The sequence below is a fragment of the Spermophilus citellus genome (genome assembly GCF_964194105.1).
Source record: "Spermophilus citellus genome assembly, chromosome: 8".
In the NCBI taxonomy this organism is placed as follows: domain Eukaryota; kingdom Metazoa; phylum Chordata; class Mammalia; order Rodentia; family Sciuridae; genus Spermophilus; species Spermophilus citellus.
The window spans coordinates 4,277,726-4,304,521 of NC_138189.1; the positions used below are offsets into that span (position 1 = coordinate 4,277,726).

Consider the following 26,796-nt stretch of genomic DNA (forward strand, 5'->3'; position numbering starts at 1 on the left):
ATGACAAATTCCTTAGACAAATTACCAAAAGCTCACTTGGAGACACTTAATGAATATCTCTGTGTCCACAAGAGGAACTGAATTTACAGTTAAAAACTCACAAATCTCCAGGCCCTGACAGCTTCAAAGCTGAATTCTACCAAATATTTAAGGAAAATGTAATGCCAATTTTATTCAAATTTTTCTGAAAGTGAAGAGAACGTTTCTTGAATCATGTTATAAGGCCAGCATTATACTAATACCAAAAGCCAGATAAATATAGTACAAGAAAACTACGAACCCACAGGAAGAGAGATGAGAGATTCAGAAGTTCTAACCAAAATCTGAGGAAACTGAATCAAACAATATCCATCAAACGGAGAGGGCACAGGCTAATGAAATATATAGTCACCTTTGCCACTCACCTTCAAAATGTTAGTTTACTATGAAAGGCTCAGCTTATACTTGTTTCCCTCATTACTGAAATGGATAAAAGCCTTAAGCTTTTATGCTGTGAAAGACCTGGTTCACTGTAAAGATTTGACATAGAAATGTTGTCACGATTTTTATCCCATTTCTTTAAAAGAGAATCTCAGCCCAACCACAGGATGGCCTCTTGAAGGAGATTTTCTTTAGCCAAATGATACCAGGTAGCACAGGAAAAACTGGCATGCAAATACAAAATGAAGCCACTCCCGAAGCCGAAGCCGCACGACCTCCACCTGTGCTATCAGCCACTCAAAAGTCACTCTTTCTGTGACTTTCTCAATGGCCAAGCACAAATAAATGGTCACAGCCATAGAGTCACTAGGAGATTATAATCTACAGAGCACAGATAGCTGAGGACCAAGGAAAAGAAAGAGGAAGCAAGTCTGGAAACTTCAGACAAGGCTGTGCCCACCTCTCCAGTCCCTTCCCATCCACACAGGACACCAGTCACTAGACGGCTTACTTCTTCCTGTTTCTTCCAGTACCACATGCTCAGGGGGAGCCATTCTTGGCTTGCAGCTGGCGTCTGCCCTCCTTGCTCTGAACCTGGAGCTACTAGCAGGTATTAGGCTCCCTCTCCCTAAACACCAAGCTTCCCGTAGTAAAGGGCGAACATCTGACCAAGTCAGAGAGCTGATGCGGAGACACCCAGCTGAAACTTCCCTCTAGCAGTCAAAGCATGGGGCCGGGGGAGTGCGGTTTTACCCACGTAAACAAAACCCATGTTCATCTACCTGGCAAGCTGAAGAACACAGCTGGCAAAAATGTGACATTGTAAAGTCCCCAAAATGGCTAGTGGCAGAGGGCGAATACAGAGATACACAGCCTCCCTCTGCCGTCCAGCTTTCTATTTATTTTGGAATGCAGACATCTGCAAAGCAATCTCTGTGCATTTAAGCCACACTCTACCCAAACAGAACAGACTCAAAGAAGCTCAGCACAAATTGGGCTTTTTCTGCCTAGTAGACATTTTAAGGACCTTGGGATTAAAAACAGCCCTTGTAGTCAATGAAAATTATCCCCCAAAGACTGAAGCAACGCTATGCAGGCTTTTGGGTCAATATTAACATGTATTTTAGTCAAATTTTTCATTGCTGTGACCAAAGGACCTGACAATAACACAGAGAAGGGAAAGCGTATTTGTCACTTATGGGTTCTGAGGTCTCAGTCCACAGAGAGCCAACTCCATTGCTCTAGACCCAAGATAATGCAGATCATCATGGCGGAAGGGTATAGTGGAGGAAAGCAGCTCAGGACACGGCAATCAGGAAGCAGGGACAGAACTCCACTCATCAGGGACAAAATATAAACCCCAAGTCATATCCCCAGGGACCTATCTCCTCCAGTTGCACCTACCAGCCTACAATCACCACCCAGGTAATCCCTATTAGTGGATTAATCCAGTGACTGGGTTCCGACTCTCCTCCTCTAAGCGTTTCACCTCTGAACCTTTTTGCATTGTCTCACACGTGTGCTTTTGGGGGGACAACTCATATCTAAACCATAATAACATGGCTCTGTGCCTGGCAGCCAGAGTGTGGTGGTATGACAGAAGAACAGCAGTCAGGCCCAGCTGATCCCCCAGGTAACCCTGCACTGAGTTAGAATACACGCTAGCCTCAGTCTTCAGGAGTCAATGCCAGCGCCTGTGATGTGAAGATCTTTCTTGGAACCAGAATAACAAAGTAGATTTTTAAAGCAAAGACACTGATCCTTCCACCATCTAGTCTACATGTTTTCAGGGTGATGCGACATTCCCCAAGAGGTTTGGCCACTAAGGAAGAGAAAACTGGCCTAAGTACTCAAGCTATTATTACCTAAAACAAAGCTATTTCAAAAAATATATAAAACTGATAATGTCACAAATTTAAAATAAGTACTTCAATAATAAAGTGTTTTTTTTTTTTTGAGGAGGGATCATTTTGAGGAAGTTCACGAATCTTTCAAAGTCTCATCCCTATGTGACAATGTTCTAAGAAATACAGTCATCTTTCTATAAGCTTTAAACGCCACATGTTATTACTGAAAATAATTCAAACTATAGCTCTTGCTAGGTTTTTGAGATAGTTGTTTGGAGTGTACTAGCAGCAGCTCCAGTAAGAGATATACTTTGTCTACAGTTCAATTTCTTTGGTGTTCAAATACAGCAAGGTGTTTCTCTCTCTCTCTCTCTCTCTCTCTTTGCAATGCACTGTAAGTATTCTAGGTGTGATCACAACACATGCAAATCACTGAAAAATACAACAGTGCACAGGCATGGTGACTTGACTGCCTCGTGTGATATCCTAGCCAATCACATAGCACACAGGGAGGAGCAGCTGCGAATCTGGGTAAAATGTGGGAGAAAAAGCTGGGTAGCTCTGTGCAAACAGTGCATTCATATTTTGAAGCAGCCTGTTGACAGTTGACTTCAGAGTATTTCTTTCTGCTCAATTTTACCTTACTGGCTTTTTTTCCCCCTTTCCTGGTACTGGGGATTGAATCAAGAGGTCCACCACTGAACTATACCAACCCTTTTTATTTATTTTGAGTCAGGGTCTTGCCAAATTGCCCAAGCTGGCCTCAAACTTGCAATCCTCCTGCCTCAGCCTCCCACATTGCTGAAATTATAGGCATGTGCCACCATGCCTGGCTTATATTATATATTTTTTTGTGGTGCTGGGGATTGAACCAGGACCTTGTGCATGAGAGGAAAGCACTCTCCCAACTGAGCTATATCCCCAGCCCTCTTATATACTTTTCTTAAAAGTTTTAAAAAGATTTTATTAAATATGAAAATAGAAACACACAATTTTAGCACCTTGAAGTACTTTTTTTTTTAGTATTTCAACATGTTAAATAATAACATACAAATATTTCATATTCTGTTTTTTTCATCAACACTGCCCCCCATGTTGTTCCACAGTCTTGAGGCACTGTCCAGTGTGGTAGACTCTAGTCATATGTGGCTATTTAAATTCAGGTATTTAAACTCAGTAACTCAGTGAGCCCTGTCCCAAATTTAAAAATAAAAAGGGCTGGGGATGTAGCTCAGCGGTGAAGTTCAATCCCCTGTACCACAATAGTGAGAAAACAAAAACAGATTAAGCTTACTGACAGAGGAAAAGGAGTAAGAGAGCCCCTGAACAAGAGGCCAATGGAAGAAAGTTTTAGTTGAAATAGGGCACATGATACTTCGGAAACAACTGCCCCCAAATTGTAGCAGACTAAAACAATGGTTTATACCTTTGTCATGCTATATACCCCTCCTGGGTTGGCAGGGATACTGAGGGTAATCACTCAAAACATGATCATTCTGGGACACAGGGTGACAAAATGGACACCATCTTGAACTCTGTCAGTCCAGGGGCCAGAAAATAAGATGTGTACACTGGATTGAGGCCTTCTCAAAGAAGTGAGTTGCTCACACTCATCAGTCAAAGCAAGTCTCCTGGCCTCTCTTCAGCAGGGACAGGTGCAACCAGCCCTGAAGACCACTTCATGGGACAAAATATGGAATTCTTAATAGGAACTATCTAACATTGTTAAAATCAGCATTCCGGTAAACTGAAAATTAAAGCACAGATGAATTAAAATAATGTAAAACAAAAAATAATTTGTAAAAAAGAGACAAAAGCAATATACTCAGAAAGGTTCCAGAAGGCCCCAGTGCTGCTGAGACAGGACTGCCCAGCAGGCGGCACAGTGCGGCCTGCCCTGCCTCCTGCAACCCTGCAACCATCCTACTACTCTCTTCCTGCATACTCAAGGCAGCTACTGTCCTCATGCCTTTGTCTTGGGATGAGACCCATTCAGACTGTTCTCTAGCTGCCTCCTGGGGATAGGCTATTTCACAAAAGAAGGCTGAAAGTTCTTCAAGCCAAACTGACATACTCCATGTGCCACTGAGTGGCATGCTCCCATCTTGGCAGATCATTAAAACTGTTGAACTGATAATTTCCCAAACCTAAATGGAGATGAATAAATTCTGAAGAGAGTTTGAGAAATAAATCAATATTTGAAATACTAACATGTGGCACAAGACTCCCTCTGGCCCAAGTTCTGAGCCCGTGAGCAGGGGGGACTGTAACCTAGGAACTCCTCATTCTTTCCCACTCTCACGTGCACTAGAGATTCTTGTGTCCCACGCACTGTGCATGGTGCTGGTGGTAAAAGATAGTGACCCTGAGGTTTTGACTTCCAAATTCACCATCCTGTACATGCAGGCTTTGGCTTTATGCTCAGGTATTAGGTAAAACAACTCACTCTTCTACCAGCTGAAACCCTCTGCCATTCCCTTTGATCTAGTATGGTACTTCCTCAATTTATACATCCACTCCAACTACATATATTAACTGGTCATTCCAAAGTTCACAATAAGTGTGCAGAAGAGGTCAGGTTCAAGGGCATTCATGCCCTAAACTTTCTTTTCATAATTATTCAAGCTGGGTGCTGCAGCACTTTCACACAAAATGTACTTGAGGGGAGAGGGGAGGATGTAACAGAAAATAGAAGACCGCAGAAAAGAGAATTTTTAAAAGTATGTTTGAAATATTAAGGCTCTGGCTTTTAGATGCTACTACTTTTTACCAAGATCCTAAATAATACTTGCCTGGCAAACCAGAGAATGCAAACACATACCAAGGTTTTATATATTTATAAATAATTTTTGCCTGTTATTTACTCACTTTGGTGCTACAATTTGGACCACAAAGTATTGCTTACTTTCTTTAGTAGGGAGTCTGGCTCCCAAAGCCAATCTATAGCCAGAAGAGGACCTCCATAAAGAATCGGACCTGGGCTGGGGATGTGGCTCAAGCGGTAGCACGCTCACCTGGCATGCGTGTAGCCTGGGTTCAATCCTCAGCACCACATACAAACAAAGATGTTGTGTCCACTGAAAACTAAAAAATAAATATTAAAATTCTCTCTCTCTCTCTCTCTCTCTCTCTCTCTTAAAAAAAAAAAAAAAAAAGAATCGGACCTGGAACTCTATCACTAACAACAGGAGATAGGGGCCAAAAGCTGATCATGTAAGCCTGTTTACTCCATGTCTGAAAAATTATGTATGCTGGACATTCAGATCCCATTCTAGAGATGTATCCTGTGAAAAATGAACAAGGCTTATTTTTAAGATAATGTAATATTAAAAAAAAAAAAAAACAACTCATGAGGGACCTGAGTTCCTTTCATGAAAACAGGGAGAACTGAACAAAGAATAAGACACTGCATCCTTACCAGCCAAGGTATCAGAAAGGAACTGCTAAGAACAGGCTCTCCAGTGATACAGTGAATTACTTTCATAAATACAGGATTGTTCTGATAGCTAAGACTACTACTTAACAGTAACAAAACTATTAAGAATTTTAAAAATTTGCAGGCCTGTAACCAGACCTGAAGATGAAGGCAAAAAGAAGAACCAAATGTGACGACACAGGATAGGTGAAAGCAATTGCTTCCATGTAGAATCAGCAATTTTCCATTAAAGCAAAAGGAGAGCAGGTCACATATGAAAGGAGATGGGAAAGGGAAGGGCTTTCCATCCAATCTGGGTAAATTCTCTACTGACCCTGCTACTTGCAAATACATACAGACCAGAAAGCTTTGGTCAGCCTTTCTGTCCTTATTGTTTGAATTCAGCCATTTAGGAGATAAGCTGCTTAAGTAAAGTTGCACTATTTTATATCTAACTTTTACCTGATCTCCAGGTATCTGATGATCATACTCATCTGTTAGCATTTCAGGTTTGAAAAACTGGACTGCCAGATTAAAACTGTTTGCAGGTTACTATGTTATTAATAACCAATACAGTTCACTTAGATGTGCTAGATGTCAGAATTCATTAGCAGGGCTACAAAATGGCAGTTTTTCTGCCTGCAAAATGAAATTCCTTATTTAAAAAATAAGTTCCTTATTTAAAAAAAAAAAAAAAAAAGTCCTAATGGGCCAGGTGCAGTGGCACACACCTGTAATCCTAGTGACTCAGAAGGCTAAGGCAGGAGGATTACAAGTTTATTTTATTTTTGATATTGGGGATCAAACCCAGGGCCTTGTGCATACAAGGCAAGCACTCTACCAACTGAGCTATATCCCCAGCCCCAATGGATTACAAGTTTAAAACCAGCCCTCAGCACCTTAGCACAACCATAAGCAACTTAGCAAGACCCTGTCTCAAAATTTTTTAAAATGGGAGATGGGGATATGGCTCAGTGGCTATACATGCCCCTACGTTCAATCTTTGGTACACACACACATACACACACACACACACACACAAAGTCTTTATGTGAATTTACAAAAATTCATTTTTTCCTAGCAGAGGCAAATTTCATGTCAAACAGGTTACAAATTTTTAAAAAAGCATAAACTATTTTAGCCAAAGGGATGGGGAAATGTACACACTCACAACTACAACAGTTCTCCTCGCCTGCAAAATGCAACAAAACAGCCACCACACAAGATCCAAACACAAGACAAAACAAAGTTCATTATCATGAAATTCTAAGAGCTTTTGTTAGAAAGGTAGTAAATGAAATTAAATGAAATGAAATTTGTTGCAAAAGTAATGAAACAATTAAATTTTAGAAATTTTAAAACATCAGATAGGAGAAATTAAAATTTATCTTCACTCTAGGAAATTAAAAATTTCAAAAATCCTAAGCAAGTTTATTTAGAAACTAAAACAAATAGATTTTTAGAATTTTTGAAAATACAAAAAGCTCAAATATGATGAAAAGCACTGTCAAAGCTGAAACATTTTATCATGTAAAATACTAGATCACACTGTGCCAAAATGATCTTTCAAAGTGATACTCTTGCTTGTCAAAATGTCTGAGCATAATCCCAGCGGCTCCGGAGGCTGAGGCAGGAGGACTTCGAGTTCAAAGCCAGCCTCAGCAACCACGAGGCACTGAGCAACTCAGTGAGACCCTTTCTCTAAATAAAATACAAAACAGGGCTGGGATGCGGTTCAGTGGTCGAGTGCCCCTGAGTTCAATCTCCAGTACCCAAAAAAAAAAAAAAAAAAATTGTCTAAGCATAGATATTCTACTGCTTTCAACTTCTAAACTCAGAACCCAAGGCAATCTACCTCTGAGTTTCAAGAGAGGGGGAGAGTGGCCCAAAACTCTCCAATTGCTAAGACCATGGATTTTTAAAAATTACTGTAAAAAGCTAAAAAATATTATAGTTCCCCAAAATGGGCTTAGGTAATAAGCAACACTTCAACAATGTTTTATTATCTGCCAATAAAATCTCATTTAATATAAAAATTGTGTGGAGTGTCTGATACTAGTTAGAAATTTCAAAGGGTCTAAATGAAATTCTATTTGATTATGCAGAAAGATACACTGGAGAACTCAGAAAGTATCAAAGTATGTGTGATAAATTTTTCATCCATTGTTATATGCTTCAAACATTAAATCAAGTCTTCAGATGTACCTCTTAAGGTAACTACAGTAATTCTTCTAGCCCCTAGAAGCTATTTAAAGGAACAGTGTTATCATTTAAAAGATAACAGGCTGGGGGGGGGGTTTCTCAAAGTATATTCTGGATGACACAAAAAATGTATTGTATTGCTTTAGAACTTTATTTTGCATAAATTAGGAAAACACCAGAGCTTCTTGAAACTTTCAATATGTTAATATACATCTAGGACCTCCAAGAAGGAAGGAAGTAGGTAGTTTGTGTGCTGAGTTATTTATAGACCCCTTTTGCTTCCTTGGAACAAAGTTTGGGAAACATGACCTCTAATCAGAATGAAATTAACATTTTCCCCAAAGTCTAAATTATAAGTAAGATATAGACCACCTGAGGTCCTTCCATCCTGAATTCTCCAAGACTGAAAAGTTAAACTAATGGCATAATTTAGGAATTGAATTGTTAAGTATCTCTCTTCTTTACTTCCCCTCAAATAACTTGCACAGTTACTCTATACAGCAAACCAACCAGTACTCCTTTTTATAAGTATCAGAATCCTTCAGCTTTCCCCTCTACCCTGGACAGCCTCCGGGCACATCTACTGTCTCTGAGTACACTAGAGTGGCTTTCAGGTTCCCGCCCTCACACGGAGTGTTCTGTGCAGGGGCAAAGGCCCTCCACAGCGCCCTGCCTCCCCCTGCACAAGACCAGCAAAGCCGACCCTCAGTGGTGGATGGCTTGAGCCCAGGAGTTCAAGAGCAGTTGGGGCAACACAGTGAGAAGCCAGGAGAAAGGAAGAGAGAACGGTGGGTTGGTTGGTGTGATTTATACAGATGTCCCCCCTACAAATCTCTTTTTCCTACCTTGTCCTCTCAGTCTAATAGTTCCAACTACCCACAGGATATTTCCATTTGACCTCAGCTAGCTGAAGAACATCCACACAAATACACGGACTCAGAAGTGCCCTTCACCCTTCCCTCCACCTTCTGCCCTGAGAACCTCCTGCCAGTTAGTTTCATTCCTTTGCTCCTTACATCACACCACCTACCACACCTTGCTCCACATCTGAATTACCTCTGCATTCTACCCTGTTAGGCAAAATCCCATTTCTATCTTTTTGCCCTTGGAGAAGGGGTGAAGGTGACGCATAACTATACCACCTATGAAGACAGGTGACGAGTGCTCTAGCAGGAAGGTGCTAAGGAAACACCCCAGAAAGGACTAACTAAACTCCTGGGCACAGTGGCACACGCCTGTTATCCCAGCAGCTTAGGAGGTTGAGGCAGGAGGTTCACAAGTTCAAAGTCAGCCTCAGCAACTTAGCAAGACCCTGTCTCCGAATTTTAAAAAAAGGAACTGAGGATGTGCCTTGGTGGTTAAGAGCTCCTAGGTCCAATCCCTAGTACCAAAAAAGAAAAAAAGAACTAACTAAAACATGCATGTCCCCACCTTCCGCCTCAGGGATCTGAGACACTTTCTACAGGAGCAACCCCTGCATTTCATTTTTTCTATCTGGAAAACCAACAATCCTACCTCATGGAAGGACCAGCCCTCCACCACCCTGCTACCACCACTGCTCTCATCAAGCTCAACATAACCTCAGGTCTGTCTGGGACTCAACCCTACGCCAACACCACACTAGTCTTCATTACGAGACCTTTACACCTACACCAACACCACACTAGTCTTCATTACGAGACCTTTACATCAAGTCTTGGAATTCTGCTTTAGGAGCATATTCCCTATTCTTTATCCTTTTCCCTTTCTTACAATTTTAGGATCAGTGTGTCATATTCTAGGAAAGGCCCTCTTGGGGTTCTGATGGGAAATGAATTGCACGTATCAACCTATCTGAAGAGAACCGACTGCTTTACAGCACCGTCTTCCTGTCAGGAATAAGAGCCATCCGCACATTTAATTAGGTCTCCTTTTATGTCTCTTGAATAAACTTTAGATTTTGACATCCAGACTCTGGCTGTTGGATTTATCCTAGATACTGGGTTACAGATTCTCTTTAGGTTTCTACACTTTATCATCTGCAAGTGACAGCAATTTTGTTTAGGCATACAGTCCTCGTGCCTGTCAATACCGTCCTGTCAGATTACTGTGGCAGTCAGCTAGGCTGGTTAGAATTGGCACCAATGGGGCACCCTTCGCCCTGCACCTGACTACACAGGAAATGTTCCCACACTCCCCCATGAGACTGACAGGCATTCTCTGTAAGGCCGGTTTTCTTAGACACTCTTCACGGATTAAGAACATTTCCTCCTACTTGAAGCTTGCAAGATCATAGTCACAGCTCAGTCACCTCTGTCAAAGACTCAGTGACAAAGGCTCTTTCTTCCTTAGGATATAAATGTGGTTTTCCTGCAGCAGCAGAAGCAGGAACTCACGCGAATCCTTAACATGGAAGTTTTGTACATGGATGTTCATCTCACTTCAACCACCCCAAGAGGTAGACACTGTTATTCCCTTTTCACAGATGACGACATGAGACTTCAAAGAGACCATCTCCCACTGAAAGAGGAGGAAGAACTGGGCAGAGGCACAGGCCGCACTGCCTCGGGAGCAAGCAGTACTTCCCTGCCACAGTGGCTCAGCCAAGGGCCCTTCTGGCCACAAAGACTACAGCAGCAATGATTCCAAAGTGAACTTGGGTTTCCAGCATTTACCTTCTACTCTACCACAGTCCAAAAGGCCACAGGTACTCTAAGAAGTCTTTCAAGGGGCTGGGGCTCAGCAGTAGAGCACTCGCCTAGCACATGTGAGGTACTGGGTTCAATCCTCAGCACCACAGAAAAATAAATAAGACAAAGGTATTATGTCCATCTACAATTAAATATATATATTAAAAAAAGGGGTTGGGGTTGGGGCTCAGCGGTAGAGCGCTCATCTAACACCTGCGAGACGCTGGGTTTGATCCTCAGCAATACATAAAAATAATAAAATAAAGGCATTGTGTCCAACTACAACTAAAAATATTAAAAAAAAAAAAGAGGGGGCTGGGGTTGTGGATCAGCGGTAGAACACTCGCCTCACATGTGTAAGACCCTGGGTTCAATCCTCAGCACCACATAAAAATAAATAAAATAAAGGCATTGTGTCCAACTGCAACCAAAAATATTTTTTTAAAAAAAAGAGGGCTGGGGTTGTGGATCAGTGGTAGAGCACTCGCCTCACATGTGTAAGACCCTGGGTTCAATCCTCAGCAACACATAAAAATAAATGAATAGAATAAAGGTATTATGTCCAACTACATCTAAAAAATAAATATTTTTTAAAAAAAGAGAGATATGTCTTTCAAATTATCAAAGCAGGGCAAATTCAACAGGGGAAAAAGAAAGGGGACTAAATGAGCTGAGAATTTTAAGTTCACCTGACATACATTCCAAATTTTTTAGAATGAGCTGTTGCTCCAAGGCCTTTAATGCCACTGGTGTCTGAAAATATGTGCAGAGACGGCTAAAGAGAGCCAAGACAATAGCAGGTTGAAATGGACATCATGTAAAATGGCACGTTTGAGAAAACCAGTACATTTAGTCCAGGAAAGAAGAGATTACTGAGCACAACAATTCTGTCACACCAAGCAGAGGCATGGAGAAAGGGGACTCATTTCTGTTATTACCTATATTTCTCCTGAAGGCCAACAATGGGTCAAATCAAATCAATCAAAACATTCCTAAGAAAAATACTGTTGCACTGCGGTAGACACTATGCTGAGTCACCCAGGATCCACCTGAAGGGGACCTGGCTGGGCTGCTCCCCTCTCAATCAGCCCCTCAGAGAGCTCTCTGGCTGCAGAAACCAGCTCCAGGCAACCACCAAGCCTCCCAGGGCTCCAGAGGCTGTGCCTCCTTGGGCCTGTCAGGCAGTTCAAGGGCTCCCTCCCCCACACATGCCCTAACTAGCGCTCCACGTGCCTCTGTGTCCAGAGAACCAGCATGTGACGCTGAGGGAAGAACTGGCTTCCCCTGCCCACTGAAGTACCTCTTCACTAACTCCAAACAGCAGAACCACCACCCTTTGGTGTACATTTACCATGGGCAAAACACAGAGAAGGACACAAGTGAGTTTAATCTAGAGGCAACAGCAGCATGTTCACAAGCAAATTTAAAACTAGGACAATATGATTTCATCACGTACATGAAATGCTCATCCTCATGGTCCTGGGAACTTTTGCACCACGGGTAAACCAGAACCCACAGTTCCACCCACAAAACTGTTTTTCCTCTAAACATGGATATACTCATCCAGGTCTGAGGCACCGCAGCCACTCTCAATCAGTAAACACCATTGCCTTTTCTTAAAACCTCAATGCATTTCTACTCCACTGGGGGAGAATGCCTCACCAAGACAGAGGCAGATTGGAGTGATGTGCCCATGAGCCAAGGAACACCAAGGACTGCCAGGAGCTGCTGGCACACAGACCAGGTCCTCCCTCAGAGGGAACCAGCCCTGCCAACACCTGGCCTCCAGAACTATAAAAAAAATAAATAAATTGCTGCTGCTGCTATAAGCCCCAGTTCATGGTACTTCCTTACAACAGTCCCAGGATGTAATGCTTAATTGAATTCTCAACTTGATTGGATTAAAAGATACCGAGGATTAAGACAATTACGGGTTGTCAATGAGGGCGCCTAGGAATGATTGGCATGTGGGACAGTTAACAGAAATGGAGACCCTCCCTAAGTGTGGGCAGCACCTACCAATAGGATGGTGGCTTAAATGGAATGAAAGTTAGAAGAACAAGGGAGCCACAGCAGACGCGATTGCTGCTGAGATCTGCTGAGGATATCGGACTCTCGCTTCTTCACTCTTCCAAAGCGGATTCTCCAGAAGCTTTGGACTTGAACTAGGGTAGCACCGTGGATCCCTCTTGTTCTGGGGCTTCAGCCTCTTGGACTGTGCAGCTACTGGTTCTCCCCACTCTCCAGCCTGCAGACAGCCACGGTGGACCATCCAGCTTCTGGTGGCATGAGCCAACCTAATCGTCCCCCTTTCGGAATCATACTTCCTGTGGATTCTGTTCCTCTAGAGAACCCTAACTAATACACAGGAGATGAATGAAGCCCCTCTGATTTTTCAGAGGCAAAGAAACCTAGACATGTTTTCAGGGTCCCAACACGCGTCAAAACCAGGGCAACCATGTGCCCCAGCTCCAGAGCTGGTGCCTTCCCTCATACTATTACCCCCATCTTACTGGAGCACTTCCTTCACCTGCTTAGGGAGGACTGCAGCAAAGCCTTTCCCCTGCACTAAGCAGAGCCTCCTTAATTCAAGTTTTTGGTTTGGCCATTACTGTTCACCATCCCCAAAGGCCTGAAGCCAAAAAGAAAAATGAGACCCACTCTGACCCCACTGTAGCCAATGACAAACCTGCTTCTTCCCAATGCCACCTTTTGCCAGTCCTGGTAAGGCCCAAGCAAGAGTCAATCAGGAGTTCCAGTTTCCATAACACCGCTCTGTATATGCAAAAGGTTTGTTGTTTTTTGTAAACAGAAGAATGAAATTCAGAGGGAAAAAGTATAACATCATAAGAAAAAATAACTGCCCAATACTGATACAGCTATCAACAAAGTAAAAGGCAGTCCACAGGCTCCACCGGGAAGATCTGTAGTCCCACTGTTGTAAATGGCCAAAGTCTGTTTCTTTGCCAGATGAGCAGGACAAAGGTGGATGAGGTTCCCAATGATTCTGGCTGAAGTGACCAAGTGGTAAACCAAAAAACCAAACCATGAGATTACACAACAGAAGGACACAAATCCCTCCCCTCAGGGTAGCCAAGGCCACACAAGAAGCCTAACTCAACACTCAATGGCATCTGAAGAGCTCAGAACTAGCAGACGGTGTCCACATAGAGCAGTTTCACCAAGTGAAGACTGCAAGGTGAAAGCCCTGCGACCAAAGCTTTAAGGGTCGTGAGAGCCACCTTCCTGAATCAGCTGTGTCAAACCCTATTGGTGTGTGCTTTCTTTTTGATGGACTCCTCAGGCTGCAGCAGAGCTTTCTCTGAATAGGCTCATGAAATTCATTTTATAAAAAACAGTATAGGGAAATATTTTGAACCTACAGACCATCTCCACAGCTCTTTCTGGCCTGTGAACAAACAATCCCATCTATTACATACTCCTCAGACCCGGTTTCTCCCTGACACTTCTTTTACCCAGTATGCTCACCCATGCACAGTCCACAACTGCATGGCCACAGGCCCAAACTCAGGCCTTCCCTGACTACACACAACTCCTCCATCATGCCTCCAAGAGCAATTCTTCTCTTAGCAATATCAATAAGAAACAAGTGTAACTTTAATATATTTAACCCAAAATATCCAAAATAGTGTCACTCCAAATATAATCAAGGTGAGATGTTTTTTACTCTTTTTTCATACTGTCTTTGAAATCTGATGTGACAATTGTGACACTTCTCCATTTAGATCAGCCTGTGCCAAAGCTCAAAACTCCATGTGGCTCCTGGCTGCCTAACTGAGCAGCACAATCCTGGCTGACCTCCTCCCCCGGAGTTTTATGTAACATCTGTGTGGTGACTGCTCCAAACTCTGTCCACCCTCCTCTCTCCAGAATACCAGAATTCTAATGCCATCAAGCTACCAAATAGGTGTCTGACTGGCACCTCAAACTTATAGCTAAGGCGCTTCACCCATTCTACCCAGGATTCCAACCAACTACTTTGCAACTAGATAATGCCATGAATCCTCATTCAACTGAACCTAACAATAAACCTTATTTTCATTCTAACTTACCTATGCTGTATTTAGTGTTTGTCTGACTTCATTTTACAAAGTGAAATTCCACCAGAGATGGACAGCTCAACACTGTGAAACTTAAGTTCTAAAGCTTCAGGTTAAATATGTTTTTTTAAAAAATAAAAACAGGGTTGGGGATGTGGCTCAAGCGGTAGCATGCTCGCCTGGCATGCGTGCGGCCTGGGTTCGATCCTCGGTAGCACATACAAAGATGTTGTGTCTGCCAATAACTAAAAAATAAATATTAAAAAATTCTGTCTCTCACTCTCTCTTTAAAAAAAGTAAATAAAATAAAAAATAAAAACAAGACAATATAAACCTGTAACTGCAGTTTACTACCAACCTCTTACAACTTACAAGACTTTTAGAGCCTTTTCCCCCCTTAATTTTAAAGCTTGTAGCATTTATGATCTTTGATGGAGTTTTCCAAGAAAATACATATGGACTTTCCATGGATCTCAAATTAATTATACTTTTTAAAATAGCATGGGACATTTTAAAGAGACATTGTATAAAGAGTCTCCAAGTAAATACATTGTTAATGTTAGTCATTATGGAAACAGGATTAGGAGGTGAGAGGGTGAGAGGGGCTTTACTTTACATGTTTTTTCATAAAGTCTTCCAAGAATGATTTCATAATTTGTAGGTGCAGTGGAGCATAATAATTTGGCTTCTGGTTCAAAAAGGACTATCAAGATTGTAGCAGGACATCATTAAACCAAGCAGGGGTGGTATGTGACTGTGAAGGAAGCAGGCTGAACCTGGGCCTTCACAAGTTTATTGACCTAAGATTCAATGTGTAACACAAAGAAGTTGAGTTTCCTCAATCATATAACATTGTATCACAGGACTACCCAGAAGAAATATCCAGCCTAATGTACAAAATTATTTAAATAGAGTAACATGAGAAGACTGTAATATGATACATGATATTCAGAGAAGTCAGAAACTTGGTCAATTATTTTTTTCTTAAATGGGATGCTTAAAGAAAGGTTACTTGTAAAAGTTCAACAAGGTGAATATACAAGAATGTTCACTGTAGCAGTTACAATAACAAAAACGCAAAAACTTATCCCTTCAACTAGTTAAATAAATTCTGGCTCATTCACACAATGGAATAGTAGACTTTTTTTTTTTTTTTAAACATGGTGAGCTGGGCACGGTGGTGCACACGTATAATTGCAACAGCTCGGGAGGCCAAGATCGGAAGATCTCAAGTTCAAAGCCAGCCTCAGCAACAATGAGGTGCTGAACAATCAGTGAGACCCTGTCTCTAAATGAAATACAAAGTAGGGCTGAGGATGTGGCTCAGTGGTCGAATGCCCCTGAGTTCAATCACCAGTACCCAAAAAACAAAGCAAAACAACATGGTGAGCCAGCCACAGTGGCACACACCTATAATCCTGTGACTAGGGAGGCTGAGGCAGGAGGATCACAAGTTTGATGCCAGCCTCAGCAACTTAGCAAGACCCTAAGCAACTTAGTGACACTCCACCTCAAAATAAAAAATGAAAAGGGATGGCAATGTGACTCGGTGGTAAAGTGTCCTTGGGTTCAATCCCCAGTACCAAACCAAACAAAACCATGGCAAAGCAGATCTATGTCTTGTATAAAAACCGCTCCAAAATATAAATTTAGTGTTTTTTAAAATCATAACACAAGAATACTCTCTATCATGATTACTTTTTTAAAAAGATATATAGGCAGCTTTTCCCCTGATATCCAAGAAATTAATCATTGATTTTCAAGGAAAGATGAGTACAGGGTGGGATGGGGAATAACAGAGGATACTTGCTTTCCGTTTTATATTTACTACGTCTTCAGAATTCTTTAACCTGTACATATTTTTCAAACAGGCTTTCTACCAGCTACTTATATTTAAAACAATGTTTTGGTAAACCACACTGCAGGAGACCCCAGAAAAGTAAAGTAGCCAGCAGAGTGCATGGCCTGCCCAGGTAAGCGGCCAGTGTCGGCATGCAGCCTGGGCATAAGCAAGTAGGCCAGTAGGGCCACAGAGCGGAGATGCCATGTTGGGGGATCACCTGTCACTGTATTGTGCACAAGAGCTACAGATCTAGTGCCTGGCCTATGGGGGCTCTGGTCTTGTTTTGGGTGATTACTCCTTTCTATTTCTTATTCCTTCCTTTTGGAATAGGAATGTTTAACCTGGGCCTCTCCTGCCATTTTACCTAAGAGGTATGCAACTTGTTTTGTTTTTTTTTTTTAATTGTGGCTCACAGGTGAAAGGCTTTGCCTTGAGTCTCAGACAAGACTCTGGACTTAAACTTTGGAACAATGCTAGAGCAGTTAAAACCTGGGGACTACCTGGGGTGAGATAAATGCATTTTGCACTTGTGAAATGTACATAAAGCCTTTAGGTCTGGGACAGATGCTATCCTTTGGACACATATGCGTGATCCCCAGGGGTCCATGATGAAACTTAATCCTCAGTGTGGCAGTCTTGGTAGATGGTGAAACCTTTAAGAGGTGAAGCCTCATAGGAGGTCCTCAGATCTTTGGGTACTGCCCTACAGAGAGATTAGTAGTTCTCCCAAAAGGGCTATAACAAAAGGGGGAAACCCGACTTCTCCCTCTCATGGCTTCCTGATACAGGAGTGGCTGCTTACTCCTGCACACATTCCAACCACAATGCGATGCCATCTACCATCCTCACCAATGGGCCACCCCATCTTAACTTTCAACTTCCCAAACTGTAAGCTAAATAAATCTCTTTTCTTCATAAGTAGCCCATCTCAGGTATTTCATTATAATAATGAAAAGCTGACTAATATGCATACAAAAAGTCCTTTAACAGATTTAACTTAAACTTTACAGTTTATGACAATAAGAAACTCCTCTGGATGGAGTATTAACAAAAGATTATTAACAAAACTGTAAAGTTGGGCACAACAGCACACATCTGCAATTCCAGCAATTTAGGATGCTGAGGAAGAAAGAGCAAGAGTTTAAGACCAGCCTGGGAAACACAGAATGACTCCATCTCAAAAAAAAAATTATAATCCATATTCAGCTATCTATGGTGATGACCCAAAGAAAGCAGTGGCAAATAACAGCCCGAAACAGAGGGTCAAAAACATGTCTATTCAATTTCAACTTTCTCTCCATTAAAATCTTCAGGGAAATGCTAATGAGGAGCAAAATGCTAATAAGATAGTCAAGAAAAGGCTTATAACTAAAGAGAAAAACAAGAAAAATATTCAAATAAATTTCCAAAGTGGGCAAGCAACTTTGAAATAGTTATGTACTGACTATGAAGATTCAAAAGGTGCTTTGGAAAATGTACCTGAGTCAGAAACAAACTCCTGGATAAAAGGGAGAATATTTTTTGAGGCACTATCCAACCACCCTATGAGAGGGGACACACTGAGGCCCACGGCTCCCCACTGCTCCCCACGAATTCACCCCCAGGAATCTGTCCTCCACCGTGCTCACTGACTGTCACACTTCATTTAACTATTACTTGGCAACCCCGCCCCAACCCTACCATCATAAAGGTGATAGAGAGACAGTGCCTAGTTTCTCTTATGGTCACTAGAGAGAAAAATACACACCCTCAGACACACACACACACACACACAGCGCCTGTGTGTTCTCCAAATTCACATTCCTCCACCACTCCAACTGGAAATGACACAGAGCAACATATTCTCAAGCATTTTTTGCAATTATTCATCTTCTAACTGTCCTAGTGTCTTCTATTTCTAATACAAACACTAGCAATATTAAGTTCACCCAGAGATAATCCCATCGTGTGCAAATCTTTAAAGCAAGTTTTAAGAGATTCATTAGGAATACGTAATTTCCAATGACTGGAAAAACTGATAATCATAAATAAAGCCAATGTAAGTTAATTCACCATCAATACATCTCTGGATACAACCTGTTCAGTTTGAGGCCCTATATAATCAGTAACCATACAAACTTAAATACAGTAACTAAATATTAAAAGTTTCAAAATTAAAACCAGTCTTCCTTATCAATATGTTCCATGTCCAGCCAGGGACAAGACTGCTGACAGAACAGAAGAGCAGGGTCTGCAGAAAGCCTAGAGACAGGGAAGGGGTTCTGGAGAAGATATAAAAAATAACTTCCACAGCCACTCTAAATCCTATACAGGGAAATTCTATTATTCAATGAATAATTACAAGATGTAAGATTAAAGTGAAAATATCTGCTTTACTGAAAAATAATGTATATGTAAAATTTTGACAACTTCAATTTTATATGATTTTCTTAAACCACATGCCAAAAAACAAAACAAATGAACAAAAATCCTTGTACACCTACAGAGAGGTTTCCTGTCTTCAGAATAATTTAGAACCACCATTACAAATCGTGAGAAAGTCCTCCCCACTATACTCCTAAGAATAATAAAAAATGTACGTGCAATTCAGAGAACAAATGTTTTTATCTCTACATACAAATGCCAGAAACAAATCAGTGAACTCTAAGAAAACAAACTAGCATACAGAATCAACCACTTGCCCCACCTCCAGGGTACTCTACAGTTACTCCACTAAAAGCCAAAAGCTGCCACTTACTGAGCAGCTACTACATGCTGAGCCCTGCTCCCAGGGACTGTCCCTGCCCTGTGGATTCACAGTTCTCCAGAGAAAGACATTCCAACCCCACCCTCTCCTGCTGAGCTCACCAGATGGGGACCTCGAAAGACACAGCACACTAAAGGGAATCAGCAATGAATAAGATTTTCCTTTCTTTCCTCAAGGAATTTAAGATCCAAGATAGGCATCCATGCAAATAAACTAGGAAAAAATACCTGAGTGGCAGTATCTGTCAAGTCCTGTGTGAGAGAACAGTAACGAGGAGTTAATTCTGGAAATCAGGTTATAGAGTGGAAGTAGCAGCATTAGTCTTCACTAGTTCTGACAGGAAGAGCAGGGCAGGAAGGGCAGTGCAGACTAAGGAGTGGGCCATGGTGGAAACGGCCCAAGGTATCAGGGACAGGAAGACACTCTGAGAGAGATGCAGCAAAGATCTCAGGGATTTCCTAACAAGTCACCTCCTGCTCCAGCAGCAGGTGTGGATGGTGGCACCCCAGGTGAGCCTGACCAATAGAACACCCTCAGGTGTGCCGCAGTGGGGCTGCTGAGACCCTGGTGCACAGGTACCTGGGGTCAGAGCACAGTATACAGTAAAGAAATCAGGCTCAGAGGAGGACCAGAGGAACCAGGGAAAGGAACCAGTTAGGAGATTCAGTAGCCACCTTCCTAAGGGATGGGGACCGCCTCAGAGAGTGGGTCCAGGAACCAGGAAGGAAAGGTGGGACAGAAAAGAGCCAGGGGCCCAGAACTGGTACAAATCTGGTCGTTGAGGAGGGAAGTTTTTGAGGCTTCCTGCCTGGGAAATTTAACTATTACTTGGCAACCCCCCCAACCCTACCATCATAAGGTGATAGGCAGTGTCTAGTTTCTCTTATGGTCACTAGAGAAAAATACACACCCACAGACACACACACACACACACACACACACGAACAAAATATGCTGTGAAGCAAGACATCTTCTTACCTCACACCTGCACAGGGATTGCAGCATGGCCTCACCACTCTAAGGCTACAAAACAAAGAGACAGAGACAGCACACTGGCCCTTGGTGACCCAGGGCCAAGGCATAAACGTGGGTCTTTCGAATCCAGTGCTAATGTTCTTCTTAATAAACCCCCCCAAGAATTACTTTTTATGAGTATAATAAATTTCCAAAAGAGGAAAAATATTAAACAAAAACATGTTATCTTTTCAATTTAAAGAATATTTTTAAACTCGTTCTCTGGTTCCCTCTACCCAAGAAATGCTGCAGAGATTCAGTCCACAGTGTAGACCCTGAGAGTTCAAGTGAGATGGGAAAGTGAATGGGTTCATTTTGTGTAAAATATCACTTGTTATGAGATTATGTGAGGGCCCAAAGATAATCGCAAAGAAATAAACAGTAACTATCTTCAACATAGTGAAACTACATTTCTGACATACTTGACAACATTAATATATTCTTTAAGGTGGATTATTGACTTTGATTTTACTTAGCAAACATTTGAGTACCTTCATATATTTAAAAGGTGTTGGGCTAAACTGATACCTCTAGCCCACAGCCAGTGTTTAATATAAATAACTTATAATATAAAATGATGGAAGTGAGTAGTAGATGACTAGGATTAGTGAACAGAAACAATAATGGAAGTGAAATAGAGAACTAGCATTGCAGTAAGGAATAATTCATTTTGATACTACTTCCACATTGCTTCAGAGAAGATATATTTGATATGAACTTCTAAAAACTGAAGGAGGTGGGGTCAGACAGGGCAATCCAGTCAGAGGAAAGAACATAAGGACTAAAGTAGTGTGGACGGAGAAGCAAGAGTTGTATAGTTAGCTGGACAATGTGGAAAGGAGACATGACAATACTTTAGGGTCCTTAGATGTGATGCTGGTTTGTCTGCATGTTAAGCTCAAAACAACAGGCACTCCTGGAAGCCTGCTGAGCCGGAGGCTGGCAAGAGTTGCTCTGCCTTTAGGAAAGGGCATGCTGGCAGCAGCCAGGGAAAGTGTGCATAGGAAGGGGCAGGGAGGAGCCTGCAGACAAAGCTAAAAGAGCTAAGTAAACTGAGCAGGTGAATCTGAAAATAAGAGCACTGATCAAGTCATTTTAAAGGGTTTGAGTGTTGATGAAATCATTTTACATCTTCCCTCACTGACCATCCTAACTATGCTGTGAGACATGTGTCCTCATTCTTCCCATTTCACAGATGACAAAACTGGCTCGAAGGCCATTAACTGCTCCATGTCAACTGCTACCAAAACAGGGACAAAGATCAGGCTCAGTACTTTTAAAAAAAAAAAAAAAATCTCAATTACTTTTGAAGTACTAAAAATTCATTTCATGTTCTTAAATATTTGCGCTTCTACAATAATAGTTAGATTTGCCTTATGATGTCATATTAAAAACCTGCATTTTAAAACAAAGGAACGCAAAGATACCTACACCTCTAATTACACCTCCTTTGGAGACAAATATTTAAGAGTAATATTCTCCTCCCCCTTTAATATTTCAATGCCCAAACTGGAAGTACAGGCTTCCGTAAAAACCTTATACCCCAAACTGAAAAGTAAACTACTTACAGAATTATGGAAAATTCATGATTTATCAAGCACGGTAACCGAATCCAGGATGTAAAGATCCCAAGACCTACTTAAGAATAGTTCCGTCCAAAATGACTGATGGGTAAATATTTGACCTTCAGGATGCAAACGGATAGGTATTTCTGTCCCTTTAAATTCGGAGGGTACGAAATGGCCAAAACGCTCTGGAATGAGTCGCTGCATCGCAGACACCTCGCCGGGGTTTTTCACCGGATAAATGGTGTCTCACACACAGCATCACCTGCCATCAAAACTAAGGGTTCCCACCTGCTCAGCGACCTTCCGCCACCGTGCTCCACACAAGCGCAGACCCCGAAGCGCGCGGCCCGCTCCGGGAGCCCGGGCGGTGACAACGGGGCGAGCTGCAGCCCCCTCCCCGCCGCCCTCCGCTCGCGCCCGGAGGACAAAACCCGGCACGCCCGCCGCGCGCCCCGACCCGGCCGGCCCGGCCCCGGCGCCCTGTCACGGCGCCGCGCCGCAGGCCACGCCGCGGGCAGCAGCACCGGGCGGGCGGCGCGGGCCCGCGGGGGGAGCCGGGCCGCGGGGCCCCGGGCGCGGCCTCCCGCCGCGGAAGCCCGCCCGCCCCACCCGCCGAGCCGCCCCGCGCCGCCCGCCCGGCCTCCGCCCGGCCCCGGACGATGCTGGCGGCGGGGCGGGGCGGGCCAGCGCGGCCACCGGACGCCGCCCCGCCCGCGCCCCCGGCCCCGGCCCCGGCCCGGCAGCGCCCGCCGCCCATTGTGCGCGCTCGGCGCCGCCCGGCCCTGCGCGGCCGCGCTCCGGGCTCCGGCCGGCCGGTGTCCGCGGGCCGCCCGCCGCCCCTCCGCCGCCCCTCCGCCGCCCGGCCCGGCCCGCGCCCCCCGCACCCCCGCACCCCCGCTCTACCTGCCGAGGCTGCCGGGCAGCGCGGCGGCGCCTGCTCGCGCTCCGGGGCTGCGGGCGGCTGCCGAGCGCCGGGCGGCCCTGGCCTGCGCCTTACGTAAAGCGGCGGCGGCCCCAGCGCCACTCGGCGGAGGGCGGGAGGCGGCGCGCCGCAGCCGCTCCGCCGCGTTGCCCGGCAACTGGCCTCAGCGCCCCGCCGGCCCGGCCGCGCTCCAGATCCTTCCGCCCGGCGCGGGATTACATCAGCGTGCCCGCCCCGCCCGTCCGCCGGGCCGCGGGGCCGCTGGGGGCTGCAGGGCCGGGCGCCGAGCCCGGGTGCGGGCGTCGCCAGGGCCACGCCCCCTGCGGAGGGGCACCGCGGGCTGCCAGGCCCAGGCCCCCCGCCCCGCCCGGGTGCCGGCCCCCCGCCCGCCCCGCCCTCCCGGCGCACGCTCCACCTGTCCGCGCCCCCTCCTCGCCGTGTCCTGGGATGGCTGGAGTGGGCGGCCTCAAATGAAGACTTTCTCTTTTTCTAAGAAGCCCAGGAGAAATGTGACATGGCTTTTTAAATTTGTTATTAAGTAGGCAAGAGCTAAAAGACATTCTGGAAGATTCGGAAGTGGGAGCCAAAAATGTGCACTAACCTTCTAATCAAAGTCTCTTCACACCCACCCACCTTCCCTAAATGTGACTCCTAGCCCTATTCTAAAAAAGCAAATAATTAAGTGTCATAGATACCAGGAAGAAAGAAGCCCCGGAGATTACCTACGTTCAAGGAGGAAACAGGTCCGGAGCCGGGTGCCTCGCTGGGTCATTTCTTCATTGTTTCATTTGTGGAGCACACGGTGGGTGCCAGGCTCTGCTTTTCTGTTCAGAGCCTGTGGGCAAGCTTCCCGCACCAGGCCCCAGGCTTTGTGGGAGAAGCAGGCTGAACCTGGGAAGTGCTGGTCCCCTAGGTAGGCTGCTCGGGGGAGGACCCAGAACAGCTGTCATTTATACACAGTCTCCGAGATGCTTTTCTGCAAATATTCCTTTTGATTTTCACAAGAATCCTAGGATGCAGCGATATCACCCCCCCCCCATTTTACTGGTAAGGGAGGTGAGACTCAAAGAAAGTGATGTCCCCAAGCCTGACTGCTAGTGGGCATGAGGCTATTTTCCTTCCCTAGCTCCTCCCAGGGTCCAACCCAGGCCCTTGGCTTAGCGATTGGGGGTCTTTTCCTCTACACAGCTCTTTCCCTTCATCAGCTCCCTCCCAGGTCACTCTCAGGCACATTCATTTCAGTGACTGTCTCCGGTCATAAACACCCTGCACTCCACCAACATCTCCTGGGCACCTGTTCTGAGCCTGGATATCCCTGCATTCCTGGAGAATGCGTTCTGCAAAGTGGGGAGAGAGTGGGAAAGGCCTGGGAATCCGAGGCTCCCTGGAAGCAAAGGGGAGGGTAACTTGCTTCAGTATCTAGTTCCCAGCTGCCCCAGGCTCTGGGGTTCACAAACTAGTATTTTCCAAAAATATGGGAGATATTCAAAAGGTGGCCAACTCTCAATCTTTGCCACATTAGTGACATTACTGTCATCTCCATTCATATTTTATGAAAGGACATTCATTGTTACAGCAAAAATTTTAAGAATAGTAACAGTATATTTCAGATATTCTCCCAGGAAAGAAAACACAGTTGGCAACTTCATAGTTACACACACCCACAGTTTATTGATCTTATTTTCATCGTTTTGTCACAGCCAGTTTTTATAAACTACGGACTAGTAGAACCTGAAGTTTTCTCAGAAAACGATTTTGAACCAAATCAGAATTAACTAAAACTAGTAGGATTTGGAGGTGGTGAGAAAGATTGAAGATTAAGGAATGAAAGTCTCATGGTTACTTTGTTTCCTTAGCAAAACAGCCCCCTATGGTTCAAATTGTTTTGAGAAAGGCCTAGAAAGAAGTCTTGGCAGATGCCAGCCTCAGGGCCTTTGCATTTGTTGGTTCCTCTTTGCAGAGTACCTTCTCTCCAAATCTTCACATAGCTGGCTTCTTCTTGTTCAAGGCTCAGCTACAATGTCACTTACCCAAGGACACTTTCCCTGTTGCCCAGCTTAGCGCAACCAGCCTTCCCAGTCTTGATGCCATCACCCTGCTTTGGCTGTTATGAGTATCTGAAATTACCTGGTGTGTATGTTTGGTAGTTAATATCAGCCTGACCCTTAAGACCTGCATCCCAGGAAAGCAGGCATCTTGTCCCTGAAGTTCACCTTTGCATGCCCAGGGCCCACCATAGTTGGCCGGTGAGTGACTGAACTGTCTACATCTGTACTGTAGCCAGAGTGGACATTCAGAGAGAAGCCATTCTGCCTGCCTGTGGATAATCGGGAGCAGGGTTCTCAGGTGCAGAGCCTGCATCTTTAAGTGTGCTGCCCGCCCACGGCCTTCCTTTAAGCTCCAGGTAGGGGTCAGCCAAGTTAAACTCAGGAGAACAAGACCTTTCCCAGGTCTGGGTTGAGATGCCCAGGAATGCACAAGAGGACTCGGGTTAAAGCAGAGTATGGAGGCCAGGAGGACACCCCCTCTGGCATTCTCTACAAAGCAGCCATCTTGCTTTCCCGTGTGTGTCTGAGATCATTTCTCCACTCTCCAGAGTTCCTGCCACAATCCTTCAACCCCTGCACAGGGGCACGTAGGTGTCAGGGGGAGATGTCAACCCCTGGTGCCCTCTGACTCGGATGCCAGCAAGGGTCTCGAAGAAGCCAGAGCGTGTGGTTTGTGGCATGTGCGTGGTGAACAGTGGGCCGGACTGCAGCCCAGCTCTTCATGACAGGTGACTGTGGGAAGGCAGAGCTCCCTGGGCTCAGATCCTGGGTGCAGAGCCTTTCTCCTGGACTCAGTTTCCCCTTCACCACGGCCATGGATTTGGGCAGGCAGATTTTAAGTCGTCATCTCCCCCGCCCCTCACCGCCTGCGAACTTTGGAAACAAAATGTTGATGAAGTGACGTTTTGATAAAAGAATATGTCTAAACCCCCCCTGTCACCAACACTGACAATGCCACTTCCTGTTTTAGGACCTCAACTGCCTTCCAGATACTTTACTGTCACCTGTTCTTAGACCCCAGGGTGGCCACAAGGGAAAGGTGATCCCTGCTTAGTAGGTAGGGGGTCCTGAGGCTCTGGCCAGGTTACCTTGCTCCCCCCAGGCCATACTGCTATGCAGTGGCACTGCCAGATGTCATCCCAGCCCTGTTCTTGCTACTAGGCCACACTGCTTCATTCAAGTCCCTCCTGAGTCAACTCTCTGATGATTGGTGGCCAGATAAGAAGCACAACCAGACACCCCCACGGCTTCCCGCAGGACCAACACCTCCTTTAGGATGCACACTGCTCAGCTCCGCTCACAGGCCGTCAGTCAGGGCGGCCAGTGACTTGGCTTTGTGATCTTCTCTCTTAACCTCCCCAGACCAGTACCATTCCTGGTCTCCCTCCTCTCAGTCACCCTCATTCCACTTAGATGGCTGAAAAGTCAAGACACAGCCTCACAGTGTGACCTTAAGTAGTTCACTGACCTTCGAGGGTCTTCCTTTCCTAGTATATGGAACGACAGAGGAATAATGGCCCCGTGCTACTGCTCTGTAGGCTAGATTTGGGGCCAAAACAAGTCGTCTGCAGCCTCTACAATGCCATGTAAAAGTCAAGTTCATCACTATTCCAAGCTCGTTTCAAGGGCTGATGGCTCTCCCCTCAGTGCCACCCTGATCCATGGAAAACCTAACAATGTTGCCAGCACCTGTCCAAACCAGGGGACGGACGGGCAGCATGGAGGCCGGGCCCCAGCCTTGCCCAGGGTTGAAGCTGGCCTCCACTGTGTCTGCCTGGTGACCTGGGGAAGCTACTTTCCTCATCTGTGAAGTGGCATTATCATGGTACGAGTCCCAGGGGGCTGTTGTGAGGGGGTAAGGGACACCATACAGCACGCTCGGACCGGTGCCCTGCATACAGTGAACAGTCAATGCCAGCACCCACAACCAGCCTTCCCCAGCTCAGAAGGTGCCCCATCTCCAGATGGTACTCTTCCTGGCCCCCTGCAGTTCCCCACTCCAACCTCGGCACTCTGCGTGCTCCTGGGGCGGCCCCATCCA

At 44.9% G+C, this 26,796-nt stretch overlaps 1 protein-coding gene across 6 annotated transcripts in view; it reads right to left on the minus strand.

Moving 5' to 3' along the window:
* The window catches only part of KIAA0232, an 82,400-nt gene extending 59,558 nt beyond the window's left edge, over positions 1-22,842 (minus strand). For 5 of the 6 annotated variants that reach the window (XM_081304092.1, XM_081304093.1, XM_081304091.1 and 2 more), the window contains exon 1: positions 22,689-22,842. The gene's annotated coding sequence lies outside the window, so the exon portion shown is untranslated. The remainder of the gene's footprint in view (positions 1-22,688) is intronic. The other variant, XM_081304094.1, reaches the window with a different exon arrangement.
* Positions 22,843-26,796: the final 3,954 nt, after the last annotated feature.